The 10,404-nt window shown below is 41.2% G+C and overlaps 1 long non-coding RNA gene across 1 annotated transcript; it reads left to right on the top strand.

Moving 5' to 3' along the window:
- The first annotated feature begins 787 nt into the window (after positions 1–787).
- On the top strand, positions 788–10,196 carry LOC123478554 (uncharacterized). The gene is made up of 3 exons (XR_006653777.3): positions 788–833; positions 911–1,055; positions 5,051–10,196. It is a non-coding gene; the product is annotated as an uncharacterized lncRNA (long non-coding RNA).
- Positions 10,197–10,404: the final 208 nt, after the last annotated feature.

The raw sequence follows: 10,404 nt of genomic DNA on the forward strand, positions 1-10,404 counted from the left end.
GCACACAACTGTAATGTATAGAAGCCTAAGATGGGAATTCTAAAAATTTTAAACGGAAGTTTGAGACACTTGAAAAAGTTAAGCATCTCTGTGTCATACTGCTTTTAAGTGCTTTTTTTCTATAGGAAAGTCAGGTAAAATATCCTGGTGAATTGGATTTTGATTAATTGGTGAATAGAAGGTGAAATGATCAAGAAATAAAAATGCTCTGTCCAAGTAGCTCAGTTGGTTACAGCATAATCCCAATACACCAAAATTGTGTTTGATCCCTGGTCAGGGCACTTACAAGAATCAACCAATGAATGCCTAAGTAAGTGGAACAACAAATCTCTCTCTCAAAATCAATTAAAAAAAGAAATATCATAGTAAGAGTTTTCTGTTAGAAAGGAAATAAAGAACACAATTAGCAGTGTCCAGAGATGGAATAAAATATATCTTACTTGGGTATGTACTGCAAGGATCCTGATCACGGAAAACAGCTGTGCTCATACATGGGTCCTGGAAAGGTTTCTCTCCTGAACCACCTAAATGAAATAAAAACTCATTTTGGGTGATTCAAGAAGGCTATACAAATAATTAGGACAATAGTTTATGTTATTTTGGGCAATTCTAATAAAATGGTACTTTCTTAAGTACACGGAGACAGTCACCAGGTAATTTAGGACACACTATTGAACAATGAGCACTCATGAAATTCTTATTCTTTCATTCTTGGTGTCTTTCCAGTCAGTGCTCAAAATCACTTTTTTCTGGTCTTTCCTTCTTCTTAGGTACTACTATGGGGACTCCGGAAGGTAACAGAGTTGCAGTTGCCCCCTGGATCTCACACAAAGGTACTTTCCCTCCATTATCACCCTTATCTATCCCTCAATGTGGATTAAGTTCTTAATTTTTTTCATCTAAATTTAAGGTTTGGGGATGGCTTACAGTAGTCAATGCTGTTTTCGGCACTGTGGTTACTCCTGTCGTGGTATGTCGTGAACCCCACAGTTCTGTCCTCATGGCTCAGAGAGGTCACCATGGAGACATCTGACTGCAATTATGACCTATTGCAGGTATGAAGTGCTTTGCTGTTGGCACATTTCAGTTTGCCCACTAGACAAGTTTTATAGGGTGTTCAAGCATTCACATATTATAAGCTAAACCAACTGTTTCCAAAGACATGGAAGGAAAAGGGAGCTCTGGCCTTTGAGAACTCAAAGAAAAACTCATGCTTTTGAGGGCTTCTCAGATTGGATACAAATATATCATCAATTTCCATTTTGAAACAGTAGTTTTTTTACCTACAAATTTCAATTCTATTCTACAACTCAATATTGAGGGGGAAAACTGATCGAGAAACAAAGAAAATTTTATATGGAAAAAAGAAAATTTCCTGTTAAATGAGTTTGTGGCATTTTGTAGTTAAATTTTTTTTAAATATATTTATTGATTATGCTATTACAGTTGTCCCATTCCCCCCCCCAACTCCACTCCATCCTGCCCACCCCCTCCCTCCCACATTCCCCCCCTATAGTTCATGTCCATGGGTCATACTTATAAGTTCTATGTCTTCTACATGTCCTACACTATTCTTACCCTCCCCCTGTCTATTTTCCACCTATCATCTATGCTACTTATTCTCTGTACCTTTCCCCCCTTCTCCCCCTCCCACTCCCCTATTGACAACCCTCCATGTGATCTCCATTTCTGTGGTTCTGTTTCTGTTCTAGTTGTTTGCTTAGTCTTCTTTTGTTTTGGTTTTAGGTGTGGTCGTTAATAACTGTGAGTTTGCTGTCATTTTTACTGTTCATATTTTTTATCTTCTTTTTCTTAGGTAACTCCCTTTAAGATTTCATATAATAAGGGCTTGGTGATGATGAACTTCTTTAACTTGACCTTATCTGAGAAGCATGTTATCTTCCCTTCCATTCTAAATGATAGCTTTGCTGGATACAGTAATCTTGGATGTAGGTCCTTGTGTTTAATCTTGGGTAATGTAATTATGATGTGCCTTGGTGTGTTCCTCCTTGGGTCCAGCTTCTTTGGGACTCTCTGAGCTTCCTGGACTTCCTGGAAGTCTGTTTCCTTTGCCAGATTAGGGAAGTTCTCCTTCATTATTTGTTCAAATAAGTTTTCAATTTTTTGTTCTTCCTCTTCTCCTGGCACCCCTATAATTCAGATGTTGGAACGTTTCAAGATGTCCTAGAGGTTCCTAAGCCTCTCCTCATTTTTCTGAGTTCTTGTTTCTTCATTCTTTTCTGGTTGGATGTTTCTTTCTTCGTTCTGGTCCACACCATTGATTTGAGTCCCAGTTTCCTTCGCATCACTATTGGTTCCCTGTACATTTTCCTTTGTTTCTCTTAGCATAGGCTGCATTTTTTCATCTACTTTTTGAACAGATTCAACCAGTTCTGTGAGCATCTTGATAACCAGTGCTTTGAACTGTGCATCCGATAGGTTGGCTATCTCTTCCTCGCTTAGTTGTATTTTTTCTGGAGCTTTGAAGTGTTCTGTCATTTGGGCCATTTTTTTTTTGTCTTGGCGTGTCTGTTACTTTAAGGGGCGGAACCTTAGGTGTTCCATGGGGCAGGGTAATGCTGGTTGCTGCGCTGTGACGCTGTACGTGGGGGAGGGGCTGAGAGGGAGCAATGGTGCCCGCTCCACTCTCTGCCCGATTTCAGTCACTCCCTCCACTACCCGCAATCAAATTGGTTCCCTCTGGTGCTGGTTCCCGAGTGGGTGGGCTTGTGCACACTCTAGGCCCCTGTGGGTCTCTCCAAGGACCTCTCCTGTGAGGCTGGGGGTTTCTCCTGCTGCCACCCCAACCCCCACGGGTGTTTTCAATCAGAGGTTTGAGGCTTTATTTCCCCAAGCTGGAGCCCTGGGTTGCGCGGTCTGCTTCGTTCCCCGCCATTCGTCTGGTTTATCTATGTTCGAATGTGGGGCTGCGGTGTGCTACCCCTGCTCTGCCTGCCCCGTTCTCCGCCACTCTGAGTCCGTCCCTCTGGGTTTATCTGCACGAATGTGGGGCCGCAGGGCCTGCTAGTGGTCAGACTGCCTGCCCCGTTTATCCCACACTCTGCCAGTCTTGATCCCGCCACAGCCTCGCGAATCCTCTCCACCCCGGTGCCCGTCTCCGCCCCTCCTACCGGTCTGGATGAATATTTATTTTTTATTTCCTTGGTGTCGGACCCCCTTGCCGTTTGATTCTCTGTCAGTTCTGGTTGTGCGAGGAGGCGCAGTGTGTCTACCTACGCCGCCATCTTGGTTCTCCAATACTCACTCTTTGATGTGATACATCTATCAAGACTTTTTCCCACCACTCAAAACAGTTTTTGAACTCAACGATTTTGATGCCTTTCAGTTCTTCAGCTGTTCCTTTTTTCACCTCTTCCACATGGGGAAAATGTTTCCCTTTGAGGACTTTTTCATCAGGGCAAACAAGAACAAGTCACCTGAGTTGCAGGCTGGTCCCCAGTTGGGATGCATGTGAGCGGCAAACTGATGTTTCTCCCTCACACATTGATGCTTCTCTTTCTCTCTTGCTCCCTATTCCTCTCCCGCAGGAGTCTCTTGGTGGCTGGGGGGGTGGGGGGCGAAGGGTGGGATTTCTTCCTTTTTTGCTGCCTTCCACGGTTTATAGCCTCCCCCTTTCTCTGTAGTTAAATTTTTATGTGATATATTAACTTTGCAGGTTTGGCCTAGATTATCCTGGTCCTAGATGACCCAGTTTCACTACATTTAGAATTCCATCATTGTTTATAAATTTTCATACATAATTAATTGAAACCAAACTTCTTGGTCTTTAGAATCATTTCCAAAAATGTACATAGACCTCTTTGGATGGGCCACAGTGTTTCTTGGTAAAATGTGAAGTATAAGCACTTTAGATGTCATCTTGAAAGCTCTTCAGCACCATTCATTGCTTCTTTGTCCTCATGTTCATCATCTGTAGTTTATTCTGATGTTTTGGCTCATGGGCAGGGGTGATGGCAATGAGGTGTCCTCATGGCTCCTTGCTCAAGGATCCTACCAAGAGTCCAAAGCCAGAAACTATGCAGGTTAAGTAATTGAATGATTATAAGATGTAAGAAGAACACATTGCAAGAATGAATCCCAGCTATTCCTCCAGCCCCTATGGTATTGACAGTTGCTTAATTTTATGGAAGGTGCTGGCTGACTTCAGCTGCCCTGGGTGATATTTGGGCATGACAAACCTACCACAGAGACTGGGTTTAAAGGAATATCTATTGATTTCTCCATCAGCAGGTACCCAACAAATGGAAGAACAGTTGACTAGGAAGCATGAGGTAGATAAAGGTAGGCCAAAAAAACCAGGTGTTGAGAGGACTGGAGTGATTATTTTGCATTAAGGCCCTGCTGGCCTTTTATTCTACTTTAACGCTAGAATCAGATGAGTTGTGAGAATTTTGGATAATCAATAAACTCTATGACTTGTTTATTTTCTCTTTAAAAATATAAACTTTCTGAGACTTAAGATGGCGGCAAGATAGGTGGGAACAGAGTCCACTTCCCCCTACACACTAGTGAAACACCTAGCTGATCTACTGAGGAACAAAGCAAACAGCCAACAGTACCCCAGCGTTTATGAAGATAGGAGACCAAAAAGTATAGAGGATACTGAAAAAACAGATGGTAAGGGGATTGCTTCAGGACAAAAAGGTCCCTGGGACAAGCGCGAGGACCAGGAAGACTGCAGCCCAAGGCCTGCGCCTATTGGGCAGGACTCCTGGGAGACAGCTGGGTTAACAGCTCCCTCCCCTGCCAAGCAAGGCTTGAGCAGCACAGAGAGAGACCTGGTTGCTTGAAGTCACAGGGAGGGGAATAAGGATGAAGTGCAGTAAACACAGGGAGACCTTTGGCACTGGCTGGGGAGAGTTGAGAGTTGGGCCCTGTGGGGCCCTGACCCGGACGGTCCCCAGTCTAGCTGGAGAGGTGGGCTGTGTGAGAGGACAGGCCCTTCCTTGTATGGAGCTCCAGGATTGAGCAGGAAGATTTTCTCAAAAAGAAAAAGACCCTGGGGGCACTTTGGGGAATTCTCTTGCAGCAGCAGCTCCAGTCTCCTCTCCACCCAGCCTCCCCCAGAGGTGTTCACCAGGGAGAATGCAACTTGAGGAACCTAAGACCACAGGCACCAGGGAGAGTGTGAATCACAGAAGGCCCCACATGCACCATAGCCTGGAGGAGGGTGAGTGCCTGAACCTGGGGGTCTGGGGGGTACTGCAGAGCTGGGCCAGAGGCTGCCTGAGTGCTGATCCAGATGGAGAAGAGCTGGGCTAGGCCCTGGAGTTGGCTGCAGCCAAAAAACCCAGCAAAACTGGCTTGGCCAGTTTGAAGCCAGCAGCCTTGCTTTTTTTTTTCTTTCTTAAAGTAATTCTTTATTATTATTATTTTATTATTTTTTCTCTCTTTTAACACCTTCTTACTCTCTTTCCTGCTTTCTTGTTCTACTCCTTCTTTCTCTCCCTTTATATGTCTTCTTCCTTCCGTCTTTTTTTTTTTTTTAAATCCCCACCAGTGAGACGATAAAACCTGGAACTGAAAAGACCAGGGTTGGACCCAAAAAGGGGGAATCCCAACAGCTGAAACAGTGAAACAAATTTCACTTTGCTACTCCAGAGAACTTGCAAGTTATTGTATATTTGTATTATTACTTTTTTCATTATTGTTATATCACTCATTTTATTGATATTTTTGTATCTCTCTTCTTTCTGTTTAGTCTTCTTCACTTGACTGGTCAATTTGCATTGTTTGCCTGCTTTCCCTTGTTCTCTCTTTCATAGTGTATGGTTAATTAACTGTCTTTCACTTCACTTGTGTTCCATTACCACACTACTCTAGGACCTATACTCCCTATTCTAGTTATCCAGATCACATGGATTCTGTCATATGATTGTTTCTCCATTACTATTGTAAATAATAGCTCTTCCATACGGTTTTAAATACTACACAGAACCCCTCCCAAATCTCAGCTTACTTCACTGTTTCTTGAACGTTATTACTGGTGTGGCTAGCTCTATTCTCTCACATATTACACCTATTTTCTACCCTTTACTATCACTTTACCTCATAATCTGACCTCCGACAAGCTCACAGCTCTCTAGACCAACTCACAATCCTCCCCCCCCGCCCAACATGTGTCTTATCTTCTTTCCACCCTTTCTAAAATGTGGCTAGGTGGGTGAATTATCACGGTTAACACTATACATGTCCAGAGTATCTCCTATCTCTTCTCTAAGGGCTGGTACTTTAAATATCATATAATTCACTCCTGCTCTCTTAAACCATTTCGCCTTCCCCCTACAACCTATACAAAAAAGAGTAAGTATAAGCTGTGAACATCAGGATACCTCCAGGAAGAGGAAACCCACCAACAAAGGAAATATCAACAGCTAAGAACAGAAGAAAGTGAAGGAGGGAGTGAAAGTCACACTAACTCAACCTAGGACCTATCTCGAAAACCAACTAAATAGTGAAGAAATTACTCAGAATAAACAACTGAACAAGAGCAACAGAAAAGCCTAAAAACCTTGTACATACAGAAGAGCCAGCTCCAACACAACCTGCCCACACCTGCACAACAGAAAAAAAGAGGTGGGGGACACACTGACACTCACAAAACCAGCTGGTGGGACAGACCCACCAAAGACCCAACAAAAACCAAAAACCAAAGACATACACAGAGCCAACATAAACCACAGCCCAAGATCAGTAAGATCGGGAGATCAAGGACACTACACCATTAATTCTCAAAGGTATTCTATAAGAGAACTTTACACCAAAAACCCAGGGGTCAGAACAGAGGAACTTCAGAAGCAGACGCTAACAGGAAGAGTCTCACAAACAATGGGAAGACAAAGAAAAAATCCCCACATGAAAGGAAAGGGAGAAGTCTCAGAAACAATGCTAAATGAAAAAGAGGCAAGTCAACTATCAGATAATGAGTTGAAGGAATTGGTTACAAGGAAGCTTCATGAACTCACACAGAATTACCAAAAACTACAGGGAAACTACAATGAACTCCCTGCAAAGTATATCAACATAAAAAAGGAAAGATAAACTATCCACAAGGGCCAAGAGGAAAGGAAGAATACAATTTTGGAACTGAAGAACACAGTAAAAGGAATCAAAAGCAGGCCTGATGAAGCAGAGGATCAGATCAGCGAACTGGAGTACAAGGTAGAAAAAGCACCCAGAATGAGCAAGAAAATGAAAAGAGGCTCAGAAAGAATGAAGAGGGGTTAAGGGAAATACAGGACAACATGAGACACAATAATATCCATATAATAATGGATACCAGAAAGAGAAGAGGAAGACCAAGGAATAGAAAACCTGTTTGAAAAAGTAATGATGGAAAATTTCCCTAATCTGATGAGAGAAAAAGTCACATAAATCCAGGAATCACAGAGAGTCCCAATCAAGAAGAACCCAAAGAGGCACACTGCAAGACACATTATAATTAAAATGGCAAAATTCCAAGACAAAGAGTGGATCTCAAAGTCAGCAAGGGGGAAACAGGAAGTAACATACAAGGGAACCCCGATAAGGTTAGCAACTGACTTCTCAATGGAAACACTCCAAGCCAGAAGGGAATGGCAAAAAGTATTCCAAGTCATGAGAACCAGAGGCCTGCAACCAAGACTCCTTTACCCAGCAAGGCTCACAATCAAAATAGAAGGCCAAATAAGGAGTTTCTCAGACAAAAGAAGTCTAAAAGAATACACTTCCACCAAACCAGCTTGGCAAGAGATTCTAAATGGACTGCTTTAAGGAAAGGAAGGAAAAGACAGAGAGAGAGAAGAATACAGGTACAAAAAATCGGCAGTGAATAAGTACCTATTAATAATAACCTTAAATGTAAATGGATTAAATGCTCCAATCAAAAGACATAGAATAGCTGAATGCATACGAAAGCAGGACCTACACATATGCTGCCTACAAGAGACCATCTCATGACAAAAGACCTACACAGACTGAAAGTGAAGGGCTGGAAAGAATTTTCCAACCAACCGGACAGGAAAAAAAAAGCAGGGATAGCAATACTCATATCAGACAAAATAGACTTCAAAAAAAGGGCCATAAACAGATACCCAGAAGGTCACTTCAAAATACTCAAAAGGAAGAATGCACCAAGAAGACATCAACATTGTAAGTATATATGCACCCAACATAGGAGCACCCAAATACATAGAGAAAATCTTGGAGGACTTCAAGAAAGATTTTGACAGCAACACAATTATAGTAGGGGATTTTAATACCCCACTGTCAAAGATAGACAGATCTTCCAAACAAAGTATCAACAAAGATATTGTGTCACTTAACAATACCCTAGACAAAATGGACTTATATATGGAGCCTTTCATCCCAAAGAAGCAAAATACAAGTTCTTTTCAAATGCACATGGAACATTTTCAAAGATAGAGCACATGATAGGACACAAAGAAGCCACAAGTTCAAGAAAATTGAAATCATATGAAGCATTTTCTCTGACCATAAAGGCCTGAAACTAGAAACAAATCTCAAGGAAAAAAGCCCAAAACACTCAAAAACATGGAAATTGAGTAGCATGCTATTAAACAATGAATGGGAGAAGAATGAGATTAGGGAAGAAATCAAAAATTTCTGGAAACAAACAAAAATGAACTCACAACAATCCAAACCTATGGTACACAGCAACGGCAGTCCTGAGAGGGAAGTTCATACTGACACAGGCCTACCTAAAAAAAAATTGAAACATTTCAAATACCCAACGTAACCCTACACCTACAATAACTCCAGAAACATCAACAAAGACAACCCAGAGCAAGTACAAGGAAGGAAATAACCAAGATCAGAGAAGAATTAAATGACATAGAGACTAAAAGCACAATTGTAAGGATCAATGAATCCAGGAGATGGCTATCTGAAAAGATAAAGAACATCGACAAGCCCTTAAACAGGATCATCAAGAACAAAAGAGAGAGGACCCCAATAAACAGAAACAGAAATGAAAGAGAAGAGACTACAACTGATACCACAGAAAAACAAAGAATTTTAAGAAATTATTATGAAGAACCAAATGCCAAGAAATGTGAAAACCTAGATGAAATGGACAAATTTCTAGAAAAATATAATCTTCCAAAATTCAATGAAGAAGCAGAAAGCCTGAACAGACCAGTAACTCCTGATGAAATTGAAACAGTGTTCAAAAAGCTTCTGAGATGCAAAAGACTTGGACAAGACGGTTTCACAGGAGAATTCTACACAGCAATTAAGGGAGTGCCAATCCCCATCACCACAGGTTATTTCAAAAAATTCAAGAATATGGAAGACTCCCAAACTCTTTTTAAGAAGCCAGCATCATCCTAATCCCAAAACCAGATAAAGACATAACAAAGAAAGACAACTTCAGGCCAATATTGCTGGTGAACATAGACACTAAAATTCTCAACAAAATATTGGCAAACTGCATCCAGCAATACATTAAAAAGATCATACACCATGACCACGTGGGGTTCATCCCAGGGATGCAAGGATGGTACAATATTCGCAAATCAATAAACATAATACACAACATAAACAAAAGCAAAGACAAAAACCAATTGATCATATCAACAGATGGGAAAAAAGCATTTGATAAGGAACAGCACCCATTTATGATAAAAACATTTGGCAAAGTGGGAATAGAGGGAGCATTCTTCAACATAATAAAGGCCACATATGAGAGACCTACAGCCAACATCATACTCAATGGACAAAAACTTAGAGCTTTCCCACTAAGGTGAAGAGAAGACAAAGATGCCCTCTCTCACCACTCCTATTCAACATAGTATTGGAAGTCCTAGCCACAGCAATCAGACAAGAAAAAGAAGTAAAAGGCATCCAAAATGGAGAGGAAGAAAGGACTGTCACTGTGTGTAGATGACATGATAGTGTACATGGAGAATCCTATAGACTCCACTCAAAAACTACTCGACCTAAGAAATAAATTTGGCAAAACATCTGGATACAAGTCAATACTCAGAAATCAAAGGCATTCTTCTACACCAACAATGAAACATCAGAGACAGAAATCAGGAAAAAAATCCCATTTGACATAGCAACAAGAAAAATGAAGTACCTAGGAATAAACTTAACCAAGGAGGTAAAAGACCTGTACTCAGAAAACTACACAACACTGAAGAAAGAAATTAAGGAAGACACAAACCAATGGAAGCATGTACCATGCTCATGGATTGGAAGAATTAACATCATCAAATGGCCATACTACCCAAAGCAATTTATAGATTCAATGCAATCCCTATTAGAGTACCCATGACATATTTCACAGACATAGAACAAACATTTCAGAAATTTATATGGAACCATAAACGACCCCGAATAGCTGCAGCAATTTTGAGAAAGAAGAACAAAGCAGGAGGG

This window comes from Desmodus rotundus, chromosome 13 (assembly GCF_022682495.2).
Source record: "Desmodus rotundus isolate HL8 chromosome 13, HLdesRot8A.1, whole genome shotgun sequence".
Taxonomy (NCBI): domain Eukaryota; kingdom Metazoa; phylum Chordata; class Mammalia; order Chiroptera; family Phyllostomidae; genus Desmodus; species Desmodus rotundus.